The sequence below is a fragment of the Panthera tigris genome, chromosome B3 (genome assembly GCF_018350195.1).
Source record: "Panthera tigris isolate Pti1 chromosome B3, P.tigris_Pti1_mat1.1, whole genome shotgun sequence".
NCBI lineage: Eukaryota > Metazoa > Chordata > Mammalia > Carnivora > Felidae > Panthera > Panthera tigris.
Genome location: NC_056665.1, coordinates 121778346 through 121790443, shown reverse-complemented (window position 1 = coordinate 121790443; position 12098 = coordinate 121778346). Strand labels below are relative to the sequence as shown.

Here is a 12098-nt window from a genome sequence, read left to right as displayed (position 1 = left end):
CACAGGCACCCCTAAAATCTTTTTTTTAATCTAATAATTTATTTTTTATAATTTACATCCAAGTTAGTTAACACATGGTGCAACAATGATTTCAAGAATAGATTTCTTAAGCCCTTTACCCATTTAGTCCATCCCCCCCCCACAACCCCTCTAGCAACCCTCTGTTTGTTCTCCATATTTAAGAGTCTCTTATGTTTTGTCCCCCTCCCTGTTTTTATATTATTTTTGCTTCCCTTCCCTTATGTTCATCTGTTTTATATCTTAAAGTCCTCATATGAGTGAAGTCATATTATACTCAAATCTTTTTTTAATGTAGATTTCTTACACTATATCAACAAAATGAGGGATAAAAATCAGATCATCTCAACAATGCAGAATAAGCATCTGACAAAATTCAACACTCATTAATGATTAAAAACTCTCAACAAAGTAGATACAGGGGAACATACCTCAGCATAATAAAGGTCATATATGATAAGCCCACAGCTAACATCATACTCCATGGTGAAAGGCTGAAAACTTTTCCTCTAAGATCAGGAACAGGACAAGGATGCCCACTCTCACCTCTTTTATTCAACACAGTACTGGAAGCCCTAGCAAGAGCAATTAGGCAAGAGGAAGTAAAAGGCATCCAAATTGGGAAAGAAGAAGTAAAACTGCCACTATTTGCAGATAACATATTATATATAGAAAACCCTAAGCAATCCACCAAAAAAACCATCAGAATAAACAAATTCAGTAAAGTTGCAGGATACAGAATCAGCATGCAAAAATCTGTTGGGTTTCTATGCACTAATAATGAATAATCAGAAAGAGAAATTATGAAAATCCCACTTATAATTGCGTCAAAAATAAAATATCTCAGAATAAATTTAACCAAGACCTATACACTGAAAATTATAAGACACTAATGAATTGAAGACACAAATAACTGGCAAGATATTCTGTGTTCATGGATTGGAAGAATGTTATTAAAATTTCCTTGGGGCGCCTGGGTGGCTCAGTCAGTTAAGCGGCCGACTTCGGCTCAGGTCATGATCTCGCGGTCCGTGAGTTCGAGCCCCGCTTCGGGCTCTGTGCTGACAGCTCAGAGCCTGGAGCCTGTTTCAGATTCTGTGTCTCCCTCTCTCTGACCCTCCCCCGTTCATGCTCTGTCTCTCTCTGTCTCAAAAATAAATAAACGTTAAAAAAAATTTTTTTAAAAATTTCCATATTACCCAAAGCAATCTACAGATACAATGCAATCCCTATCAAAATTCCAAAGGCAGTTTTCACAGAAATAGAACAAACTATCCTAAAATTTATATGGAACTACAAAAGACCAAGAATACCCAAAGCAATCTTGAGGAAGAAGAACAAAGCTGGAGGTATCATGGTCTCTGATTATACTACTATATTACAAAAGTGTAGTAATCAAAACAGTATGGCATTGACATAAAAACAAACACATAGATCAACGGAAGCCAATAGAGAGTCCAGAAATAAACCCACGCGCATATGGGCAATTAATTTACAACAAAGGAGCCAAGAATACACAGTGGGGAAATGACAGTCTTGTCAACAAATAGTGTTTGGAAAACTGGATGGCCACATGCAAAAGAATCAAACTGGACCCCTATCTCATATCATACACAAAAACTAACTTAAAATGGGTTAAAGACTTGAATGTAAAATCTGAAAACATAAAACTCCTAGAAGAAAACATAGGCCATAAGCCCCTTAACATAGCTCTTGGTAATGACTTTTTGAATCTGACACTAACAGCAAAAGCAACAAAAACAACAAATGGGAATACCTCAAACTAAAAAGTTTCCATACAGCAAAGGAAACCACCAACAAAATGAAAAGGCAACCTACTGAATGGGAAAAAATATTTCCAAATCATATATCTGATAAGGGATTCATATCCAAGATCTATAAAAAACCCATACAATTCAACAGTTTAAAAAATCTGATTAAAATACAGGCAGAAGATCTGAATAGATATTTTCCAGGGAAGACATACAAATGGCCAACAGTTATACCAAAAGACGCTCAACATCATTAATCATCAGGGAAATGCAAACTGAAGCCACAATGAGATATTACCTCAGACCTGCTAGGATGGCTACTATCAAAAAGACAAGAAATAACAAGTGATGGCAAGGAAATGGAGAAAAAGAAACCCTTGTGTACTGTTGGTGGGAATGTGAATTAGTGCAACCACTATGGAAAACAGTATGGAAGCTCCTCAAAGACTTAAAAATAGAACTACCATATGACTCAAATACCCAGAAGTGGAATTGCTATCCAAAGAAAACAAAAACATTAACTCAAAAAGATATATATATTCACATGTTTGCTGCAGTATTGTTTATAATAGCCAAGGTAAGAAAACAACGTAAATGCCCATCAATGGATGAACGGATAAAGAAAATGTGATATATATGTGAATATAATGGGATATAACTCAGCCATGAAAAGGAAAGAAATCTTGCCATTTGTGACACATGGATGGACCTAGAGTGAAATACGTCAGAGAGAGAAAGACAAGTACTATATGATCTCACTTATATGTGAAACCTAAAAAACAAAAAACCAACTCCAGATACAAAGAACAGCTTGGTGGTTACCAAAGACAGGGGGTGGAGGTGGGCAAAATGGGCAATGGGGATCAATAGGTACAAACTTCCAGTTATAAAATAAATAACTCATGAGAATGTAACATACAGCATGGACTATAATTAACAATATTTTATTGTTAATTGGTATGGTTTTATTTTATTTTATTACATATTTGAAAGTTGCTAAGAGTAAATCCTAAAAGTTCTCATCAGAAGAAAAAAATTTAGGGACACCAGGGCAGCTCAGTTGGTTAAGTGTCCGACTCTTGATTTTGGCTCATGTCATGATCTCACGGTTCTTGAGATTGAGCCCACGTCCAGCTCTGTGCTGACAGCATGGAACCTGCTTGGGATTCTCTCTCTCCCTCTCTCTCTCTCTCTCTCTCTCTGACACTCCGCCCTCCTCACCATGTGCTCTAGCTCTCAAAATAAAAACTTTTAGAAAAAAAGAAAAAAAAATGTTTAACACATAAAAATGCAGATTTCTGAAGTCTACTCACTGACCCACTGAATCACCAACCCTGGAGACTCAGGAATCTGCATTTTAATAACATAAGGGTGATTTTTACTCTTTAATAAAGAGGCTCCACTGCATTCAAATCTATCAGTGAAACCATGCCCAAAAATCAAGCCTTCTCAGTTTATTGCACCTACTCCCAAACCCCCAGTGTCTGCAATTGGCACACAAGAGTGACTGCAAACAATTATTTTTAAAGAAATAATTTCAGAAACTCATTTCTTTCCCTAAACACAAATGCTCTGGCTCAGCTCCTGGTTCAGTTCTGGGGAAAAAAAAAAAAAAAAAAAAGAGAGAGTTTATAAATAAAAAGAATAAATTAAATTAAAACCTTGTTTTGTAGAATGTGCTTTATTTTCTTTATATTCTCTTTATTTAGGAAAGCCTCCCTATCCCCACATCATTCTGCATTTTAATTATTTTTTCTGCCAAAATTTATTTTTTTTAATATGAAATTTATTGTCAAATTGGTTTCCATACAACACTCAGGACTCATCCCAACAGGTGCCCTCCTCAATGCCCATCACCCACTTTCCCCTCCCTCCCACCCCCCATCAACCCTCAGTTTATTCTCAGTTTTTAAGAGTCTCTTATGGTTTGGCTCCCTCCTTTTTTTTTTTTTTCCTTCCCCTCCAAAATTTTTTTTTTTTAAAGATTTCTTTTTTTTTTTTTTAAATAATCTCTACACCCAACATGGGACTCGAACTCACAACCCCCAAGATCAAGGGTCACATGCTGTACCCACTGAGCCAACCAGGCACCCCACTGCCAACATTTTAGTAAGCCAAGGGTTCCTTCCAGACCAGAGACACGGTGGTTGACAACATGCACTCCAGCAGGCCTGCATTGGAGCCCCTATAGTCATTTGCCCACAGGGTTAGCAGCCACACTGCTAACTCTCTCTGAATCTTGTGACCATAAAATGGGGATGATGACATCAGTGTCTACCGGATGGGGTGGTGAGGAACGAGGAAATCATGCAAAATGTATAGCAAAGAGCCACCTCCACAGTAAGAACACAGTAGCAACTGCTATCACCAACACTGTTGTTATCTCTTATTATTATTATTATTACTAGTAATTATTTCCTCTCCCAATGCCATGCTCCAGTAAAGGACCTCATTTACACCGCTATCAGCTTCTGCAGGACTTCTGCATGCCCCGCTTCTAACATCCTGGCAGGCTCCCACTTCCCCCTACCTTTTCCCCTTGTTCTCTACACCCTCAGCCTGCAGGATCTGCTATCAAAAAGGGTAGCATACAGGTCATGATCTCACGATTCATGAGATCAAGCCCTGCATCAGGCTCCATGCTGACAGTATAGAGCCTGCTTGGGATTCTCTCTCTCCTCTCCTTCTGCCATTCTCCTTGCTTGTGCCCTCTCTCTCACACACAAAATAAAAGATGGTTTTTTATATTTTATATTTTTATATAAATAAACAATAAATAATGTTTATTTATCTTTGAGAGAGAGAGAGAGAGAGAGAGACAGAGCGTGAGCAGGGGAGAGGCGAGAGAGGGAGACACAGAATCCGAAGAAGGCTCTGAGCTATCAGCACAGAGCCTGACACCAGGCTCAAACCCATGAACTGTGAGATCATGACCTGAGTCAAAGTTGGACGCTTAACCAACTGAGCCACCCAGGCACCCCAAAGTAAAAAATGTTTAAAAAGGGCAGCAGCATGCTCAGTTCACCCTCTACCTTGTCTTGCCAAAACACAGGTTCCCAAATGGACCCGGAAGCGGGCTTTACATCAGGCTGAGTGCACTCAGCTCCTTACACATCTTCCTCCTTCAAGATCATCAGTGTAGTCCATGAGGGACCATTCCTTGTGGGGCTTGAAAAGAAGCCCACATTAAAAAGGTCATCTGGGGGCACTTGGGTGGCTAGTTCGGTTAAACACCTGACTCTTGATTTCAGCTTAGGTCATGATCTCACAGTTCACGGGATCAAGCCCCATGTCAGGCTGTGCACTGACGGCACAGAGCCTGCTTTGGTTCTCTCTCTCCCTCTCCTTCTGCCCCTCCCCTGTGTGTTCTCTCCCTCTCTCTCTCTCTCTCTCAAAATAAATAAACATTTATAAATAAATAAACATAGGTAGGTAGGTAGGTAGATGGATGGATGGATGGATAGATAGATAGATAGATAGATACATAGATAGATAGATAAATGGCCATATGGAGGGACTGGTAGTCAGGAACTCAGCCTCTGGAGCCAGGAAGAATCCTGCTCTGCTGCTCACCAGCTCTGTGACCTTGAGCAAGCCACATTTCTTGGAGCCTCCACGTAAACATCTACAAAAGAGTTCTTGATAGTACCTCCCTCCTAGGGCCACTGTGAGCATTAGAGGAGATGCTGTTTTAACATAATACCTAACATACTCAGCAAGTAAGACGTCTTTTCCTTACTGTCACTTTAAACTTCATTTTTTCTTCCCAGAAACACTGACAAGTTTATGTAGACTAAGAACTCATAGCACCTGAGAGACCAGGATTTGGCACAACCTTGTACAATTAACAAAGCAAGGGAGGAAGCCCATCTTATCTTGACTGAACTGCTCAACCATTCTCCATTCCAAAGCCATTTCCCCACATCTCATCTGGCTCTTACTCTCCACCAGAGTCGTCACTACCCTAACCTCCACATGCACTCATTATCCTACCTCCCCTCCACCTACAGAAAAGTCCAAGTTCTCTAGCAAGGAGTTCAAGGCCCACCCTATTCTCACCCCGCCCCACCTTGCCTGCTTCATCTCCCAAATACCTCTGCACACTCAGTCCCCCCTCATCCCTCTATGAAGCCTCTAAGTGAACCAACTACTTAGAATTAGTTGCTCCTTCCCATCTGTTCTTATTATGCACTGCTTTTATCTCTAAGAATTTGGTCCTGTATCTGCCTCTTCTACTAGATGCAAAGGGCCGAATTTGTTAATATATTACAAAACGAATTTATAAGTTTGCTAACAAATACATAATTGAATGAGTAAGAGAGTGAATTTTTCCACCTAAACATAGAAACTTCAGTCCAATTATGCATTCCCCTGCTCTCAACTCTCTAATGGCTCCCACCTCACTCAGATGAAGACCCAAGGCATTGGCCGACAAGGCCCTATCTGATCTGATCCCCCAGTTTCCTCCAAGGTCTCAGGCCCTTCCTTTTTCCCCCTTGCTACCGCACTCCAAAAGCACTAACGTCCAAGCTATTCATCAAACCCACCAGCCACACTGTGGCCTTACAGCTTTTGCTCTTGCTGTTCTCCCTGTCGAGCACACGAGTCACAAACTATTTCGGTAAAGGGCCATATATTAAATATTTTCAGCTTTGCAGACTATATATAATACCTCTGTCACAGCTACTCAATACTGCATTGTAGCACAAGGCAAATGGCAAGCACAGACAAAATATAAAGTTATGAGTGTGGCCAGATGTGGCCCAGAGGCTACAGTTTGCCAAACTCTGCCTTGGTGTGGTAGGTGCTCCAAAAGTATTTACTGAATGGATGAATCAAGGGAGAAACTATACCTCACTAGGCCTGTGCAGAGCCAGTAACAACACAGATCCCCAGGTGAGAATCACTCCAGGGCTATCAATTCAGTAGCCATCCTACCCCAGCACCCCAGCACCACCTCCCAGCTCTTGCCTCTTAAACCCCATCTTCCTGGTGCACCATCCTCCAGGCCTGTCCCTATAGGCAATGGAGCCCTGAGACCATCCCACCCTGGGAGGGGAAGCCACAGCAAGAAACAGACACAATTCCCAAGACCTGGTTTTCATGCAAATGTCCTCAGTAATAAAAGAGGTGGAAATTGAAAAACATAAAATAGATGATAGAGGAGCCAAACTGTGCCTAAATAGACTGGAGCTGGAGTTTTCCATACGGTGTCAGTGAGTCTTTAACATGCAAATGAGTTGTTTCCCTCAGGGTATTTTAAAAGACCCTGTCAGCCGTGAAATATGTCGATGAAAAACACCTTTCATTATTAAACCTTTTGCTAATGAATCACCTGCCCTGTTCTGTTTACTTGCCTTTCTGACTTTCACCTGAGTTACTTCTCACAGGAGCACACACTTTTGGGAGGGGCCTTAAGGACACCAAGACCCTAAAAACCTAAAAATTAGATGACAATTTTAGCAACAACTAACCTTTACAAAGCCCTCTGCACTCATTATCTCATTAGATATTCCACACAATCCAGTAAGATGAGACAAATATTATCATCATCCACAGGCATAAATGAGGAAAGGAAAGAGTTGGGAGATTTTTCCCAAGCACTCATCCAGTAAACGGCAGAGTTGGAGCTTGAGCCTGTCTATGGCACACGGCCTCCTTAGCAGGGACTCTGTTCACCCATGTCCTTAGCACTCTTCACAAATAACCGTATCAGTCACTGTGGGCAGCGACTCTGCTTTCTGACCCTCTACCCTGCCCAAATGGCAGGCATGTGGAAGACACTGCTTAGAGCCCTGGAAATCAACATGTCAGAATATCAACCAAAGCACCTCACCAGAAATAACCGATTCCAGTCTATGAAACATTTAGGAGAGCTGTGTTATTGTCAAATCTGTAAGAATGGAATCCATCTTGCTGGACCATAGGGAACACCCCAGCAGGTGATGAAATGAGGCAAAAGGCAAGTGTGGAAAGCTCTACAAACGGGAAGTTGATAGTCAAATGGAATGTCCATCCCCTGGACAGAACTAAATGGGGAATCAAGCACTTACAGTTTGTGGTGGGCCAAAGAGTGGCTAGGCCCACCAGTTACCATCATCCGCAGTCCCCATGCCACATTCCAGGTCAATAAGCATGGAATCACCATGCCCTGCTTGGTGCGCAGGTGAGAATGGTCAGAAGAAAGGCACTCTGGGCTCTAATTCCATCAATCCCATATAGTAACCGCAGTCTCCTCCCATTTCCTAAAGAGGCTATTAGAGAAATGGGCATTATTTCTTCTGGTCTACTCCCAAGACTGGAAAGGATTCAACAATACCCTTGGAGAGAGTGATCAGGTTTTCAGGGAAATCTGGTAATTGATGTGGATAAAAAGCAAACAAGGTGAGGGGCATCTGGGTGGCTCAGTCGGTTTAGCATCTGACTCTTGGTTTCAGCTCAGGTTTCACCTCAGATCTTGAGGTTCCTGAGTTCCAGCTCCACGTGCTGACAATGCCAAGCCTGCTTGGGATTCTCTCTTTCTCTCTCTCTGTTCCTCCCCCACTCATGCACATGTGTGCTCTCTCTTTCTCAAAATAAATAAACTTAAAAAAAAATAAGCAAACAAGGTGGAAAATATCATCATTTCTCAAGTCTGGAAAGATGCACAGTCAATGCCCAGGGACCATCTAATTGGCCTGATGAGGTTTATAACCTGACCTGCCACCAATGATGCAGTCCAAATATAATCATATGTCCAGAAGGTGGCTGAATCAATATTGATTAAACAAAGGAATCCTTGGCTGATGCCACGGTCCCAGAACAGACAAGGAAAATAAATCTCACCCAGGCAAGGAATAGAAATTCCCCATTCAGTTCATCCTGGGAAAGTAGGGACTCAGGGAAAACAGTGGAAAATCAAGCACAAAGAGCAAGTGGCAGGTAAAAGGTAGGTCACTGGAGTCCCTCTGGCATAAAAATCTAAATCCAGATTTAGTTAGTTGGGGGCCAGGGAGCTGGACAGGGAGTCGGAGAATGGATACCAGAACCAAGCACTATTCTTATCTTATAGGTCCCCTGTCTGCAAGAAAATGTATATTAGCAGGAAGGAATAAAATGCAAGCTCTCCTGGCAGAGGTAAAATCTTACATCTGTAAAGGCTGTTGAGAAACAGCCAAGCCAATAATAACACAAGAGGATATGATGTAATCCAGGAAAAATGACAGAAGTGTAAATCTGCATATAAAATAATGTAGGGGCAAATAGTGTACACAGTGATATGCACATGTTTATCATGACAAAATGTTAAACTGGCAAATAAGGACACAAAGACCCATAACCCAGTGTGAGAAGTTGGTGCTTTAAATTCACAGGATTTTTTTTTTCCTATAAAGCAGTAGTGGTCAAAATTATGTCCGGGGCAGCATCACTATCTCCAGGGAGCATGTTACAAATGCAAATTCTTGCTCCCCAGCCCAGACCCAGTGAATCAGAAACTCTGGGGATGGGGTCGAGCACTGCGTATAGTAACAAGCCCTCCAGATGATTCTGATGCAGTTTGATAGCTTGTGCAATAAGAAAATGCTTAAAGAAAACATACAAAGGCACAGATAAAGTCTAGTTCACTTTCAGCTCGGCAAATATTTCTTGAGCACCCATTAAGTGCCAATTATCATGGACGTGATCAATAAATACTTGTTGAATTGGTTGACTTCCTACCTAGTAGAAAGTAAATGCCACTTAACCTGGGGAGAGAGCTGTGCTAGGTGTCTTCCAGGGGCTGCTCTCCATGCACAGCTGTCATCAGCACGTTCCAGTTCCAGGAGAACTGGAAGCGCAGGGCCCCGCAAAGTGTGGGAGATCAGGGGCGCTCCGGGGCACGCCAAGCTACCAGACGGAAGGCAGAGATTTGGGCGGCACCCCACGCTCTAGTCCAGAGATCACGCCCAGCCCCCGGCCACCCGCGGCTCGGAGTCCACACACCGCCTAGGCAGAGATCGCCTGGGTGAGCCACCCGATGCCTCCTCCTCCTCCAGCTCCAGCCCTGCCTACATGCGAGACTGCGCCATCGAAGTAGCCAGTCCACACTTCTGCCCACTGGTGAGCCGGGCTGGAGAGTGACCGCAGAGGAGGCGGGGCCCTGCCGGTCACGTGGCCGCGCGCCGGCCTGGGTGACAAGGTCACAGGCCGCGGGTTCCCTCCCGCGCAGTTCCAGCGGAGGCGGGCGTCTGGGACGTTTGCACCGCCACCCCAGCACTCTACGCGCCGCGCGACCCTGGTGCGACTACCCTACTCACCCCAAGGGACGCGGGGACGCGGCGCCGAGTTCCGCGCCGCAGCTGGGTGACGGGATTCGCCGGGACTTGGCTCTCAGCCGCCCACTGATTGCGCCTAATGAAGCGGAGGCGCCGCGCGGCCTGCCGGGACTTGTAGTTCGTGGTTCCCTAAGCCGCGGCCAAGCGAGCCGCCGGACCCGCGCTCCCCGTGGACCGCTCCTTCCGAGGAGGTAGAGGGGTCAAGACACCTAACCTGCCAGGGGCACTTATTTCTTTGCCCGGGCTGCGGACACACAATCTTTCTGAAATTTGTTTTCAATAGTCTTTCCGAAGGAGGCGTAGATTCGTGTTCCGTGGAGGATGGAGTTGTGGGCTTGTGCATTTCAAATAAGGTATTAGAACAAGAGAGGAAGACATTCACTGACAGTTGCCGAGTGGTGAGAATGTGCTGATTGATCTTAGTTATCTTTGGCCCCCCTTCGTTCATTCATTGACCTGTATCGCATGTTTATAAGATGTGCTTTGGAGACATTCATCAGACGTTCATTCCACAAATATCTCTTGAGCCACTCCCCGGGGAGCAGAGATGGGGGCGGGGAGGGGGGGGGCGGTCATCTATCAATTCAATCAATTCCAGTCAAATTTCCAACAGGATTTTGCCTGGACTTTCACAAGCTAATCTAAAATTTATATGCAAAAAAAAAAAGGGGGGGGGGGTGGGTGGGTAAAGCATAACCAAAACACTCCTGGAGGAGAATGACATGTTTCAAGGACTTGGCCTTTCATACATCAATATTTATTATAATGCTATAAAAAATTGAGGCCATTTAGTATTAGTATAAAGATCCCGGGTGGGGAGAGAGAGAAGAAATCAGCCTAGAGAACCCAGAAACAGATCTAGGAATAGGTGGGATCTTGATATATGATAGAGCTAGCATTATAGGTCAGTGGGGATAGGCACATTATTCAGTATATGAGCTGGAACAACTAGTTATCTGTTGGATTCCTCACTCCAGGTAGATTAAAGACTTTCAACGGGAAAAGCAAAATAAGATGTTTTAAAAGAAAATAAAGGAAAACATTCTGTGATCTCAGGATAGGGTTTATTAAATGACACAAACTATTTAATACCTTGATAAATTTGGACAACATTAAATTCAATAACTTCTCTTCATCGACAAGCATTACAAAACAAGCCGCAGACTAAGACAATTGCAGTACAGAGACAGCAATAGTATAGAATTGCGTAATACAGCCCCACTGCCTCACATGGGCAGTGTATGCATGCTAAGATAAAAACATGAATAATTTTCAAGCAGTGTAAGAAGTGTGAGCTGAAGGCATGAACAAAGTGATATAGGAACACAAAGAAGGGAGCAGTAATTTTGCCCAGGAGATTCTGAAATGCTCCATAAACTAAGAACTGACTTGGAGGCTGGGAATTAAAGTCTGAATAGGGGCTCCCCTGGAGAAAGTTGTCGGCATCAAAAAAAATCCTATAAAAAAAAAAAGCATAAAAATGCAGTAAAATACAGTAAAAGACATAAAGGTATTTAAATTAAAATGGGAAATTTAAAACCAGAGAGAGAAGACAGAATAAATATATTAAAAACTTAATATGGTTCCTCTAATTGCCCCCCTAAGTTTAACTATGAAAATGTTACCAGCAGGCTAACAGCTACCCTGAGGAATGGAAATGGGGAGGGGAGGCTAGAGAACTTTCAGTTTGCATTCTGTGCCCTTGTATCATATTTGAATTTTTTTTTACAATGAATGTGCATATAACTTTCACAACTAAAATTTAATTACTTAAACATGTAAAAAAAATTATTATAATTTTTAAGCCTTCCAGTTCAACGTGGTATGTTGAGTATACTCATTTAAATCCACTCCTTCCTGAAATCCCATGAAAATGACAGGAAAGAAATAAAAAAGTCATAAAAGCCAAAGGGAACAAGAGACAACAGCAGATAGGAAAAATCAAAAAATAAATGTGGGGAGCTCCAACACAGATAGGGAAATAAGACTTTTATAAACAAGCCTGTGAGCCCCA

At 42.6% G+C, this 12098-nt stretch overlaps 1 protein-coding gene across 3 annotated transcripts in view; it reads right to left on the bottom strand.

Moving 5' to 3' along the window:
* ADCK1 (aarF domain containing kinase 1) overlaps positions 1-12098 on the bottom strand; it is a 149327-nt gene that overhangs the window by 111050 nt on the left and 26179 nt on the right. The window contains exons 1-2 of one of the 3 annotated variants that reach the window (XM_042990240.1): positions 10067-10141; positions 7844-8044 (exon numbers count right to left, since the gene is read on the bottom strand). The exons of 1 other annotated variant lie outside the window; for it this stretch is intronic. The gene's annotated coding sequence lies outside the window, so the exon portion shown is untranslated. Of the gene's footprint in view, positions 1-7843; positions 8045-10066; positions 10147-12098 lie in introns of those variants that run through there. One more of the 3 variants, XM_007095005.2, reaches the window with a different exon arrangement.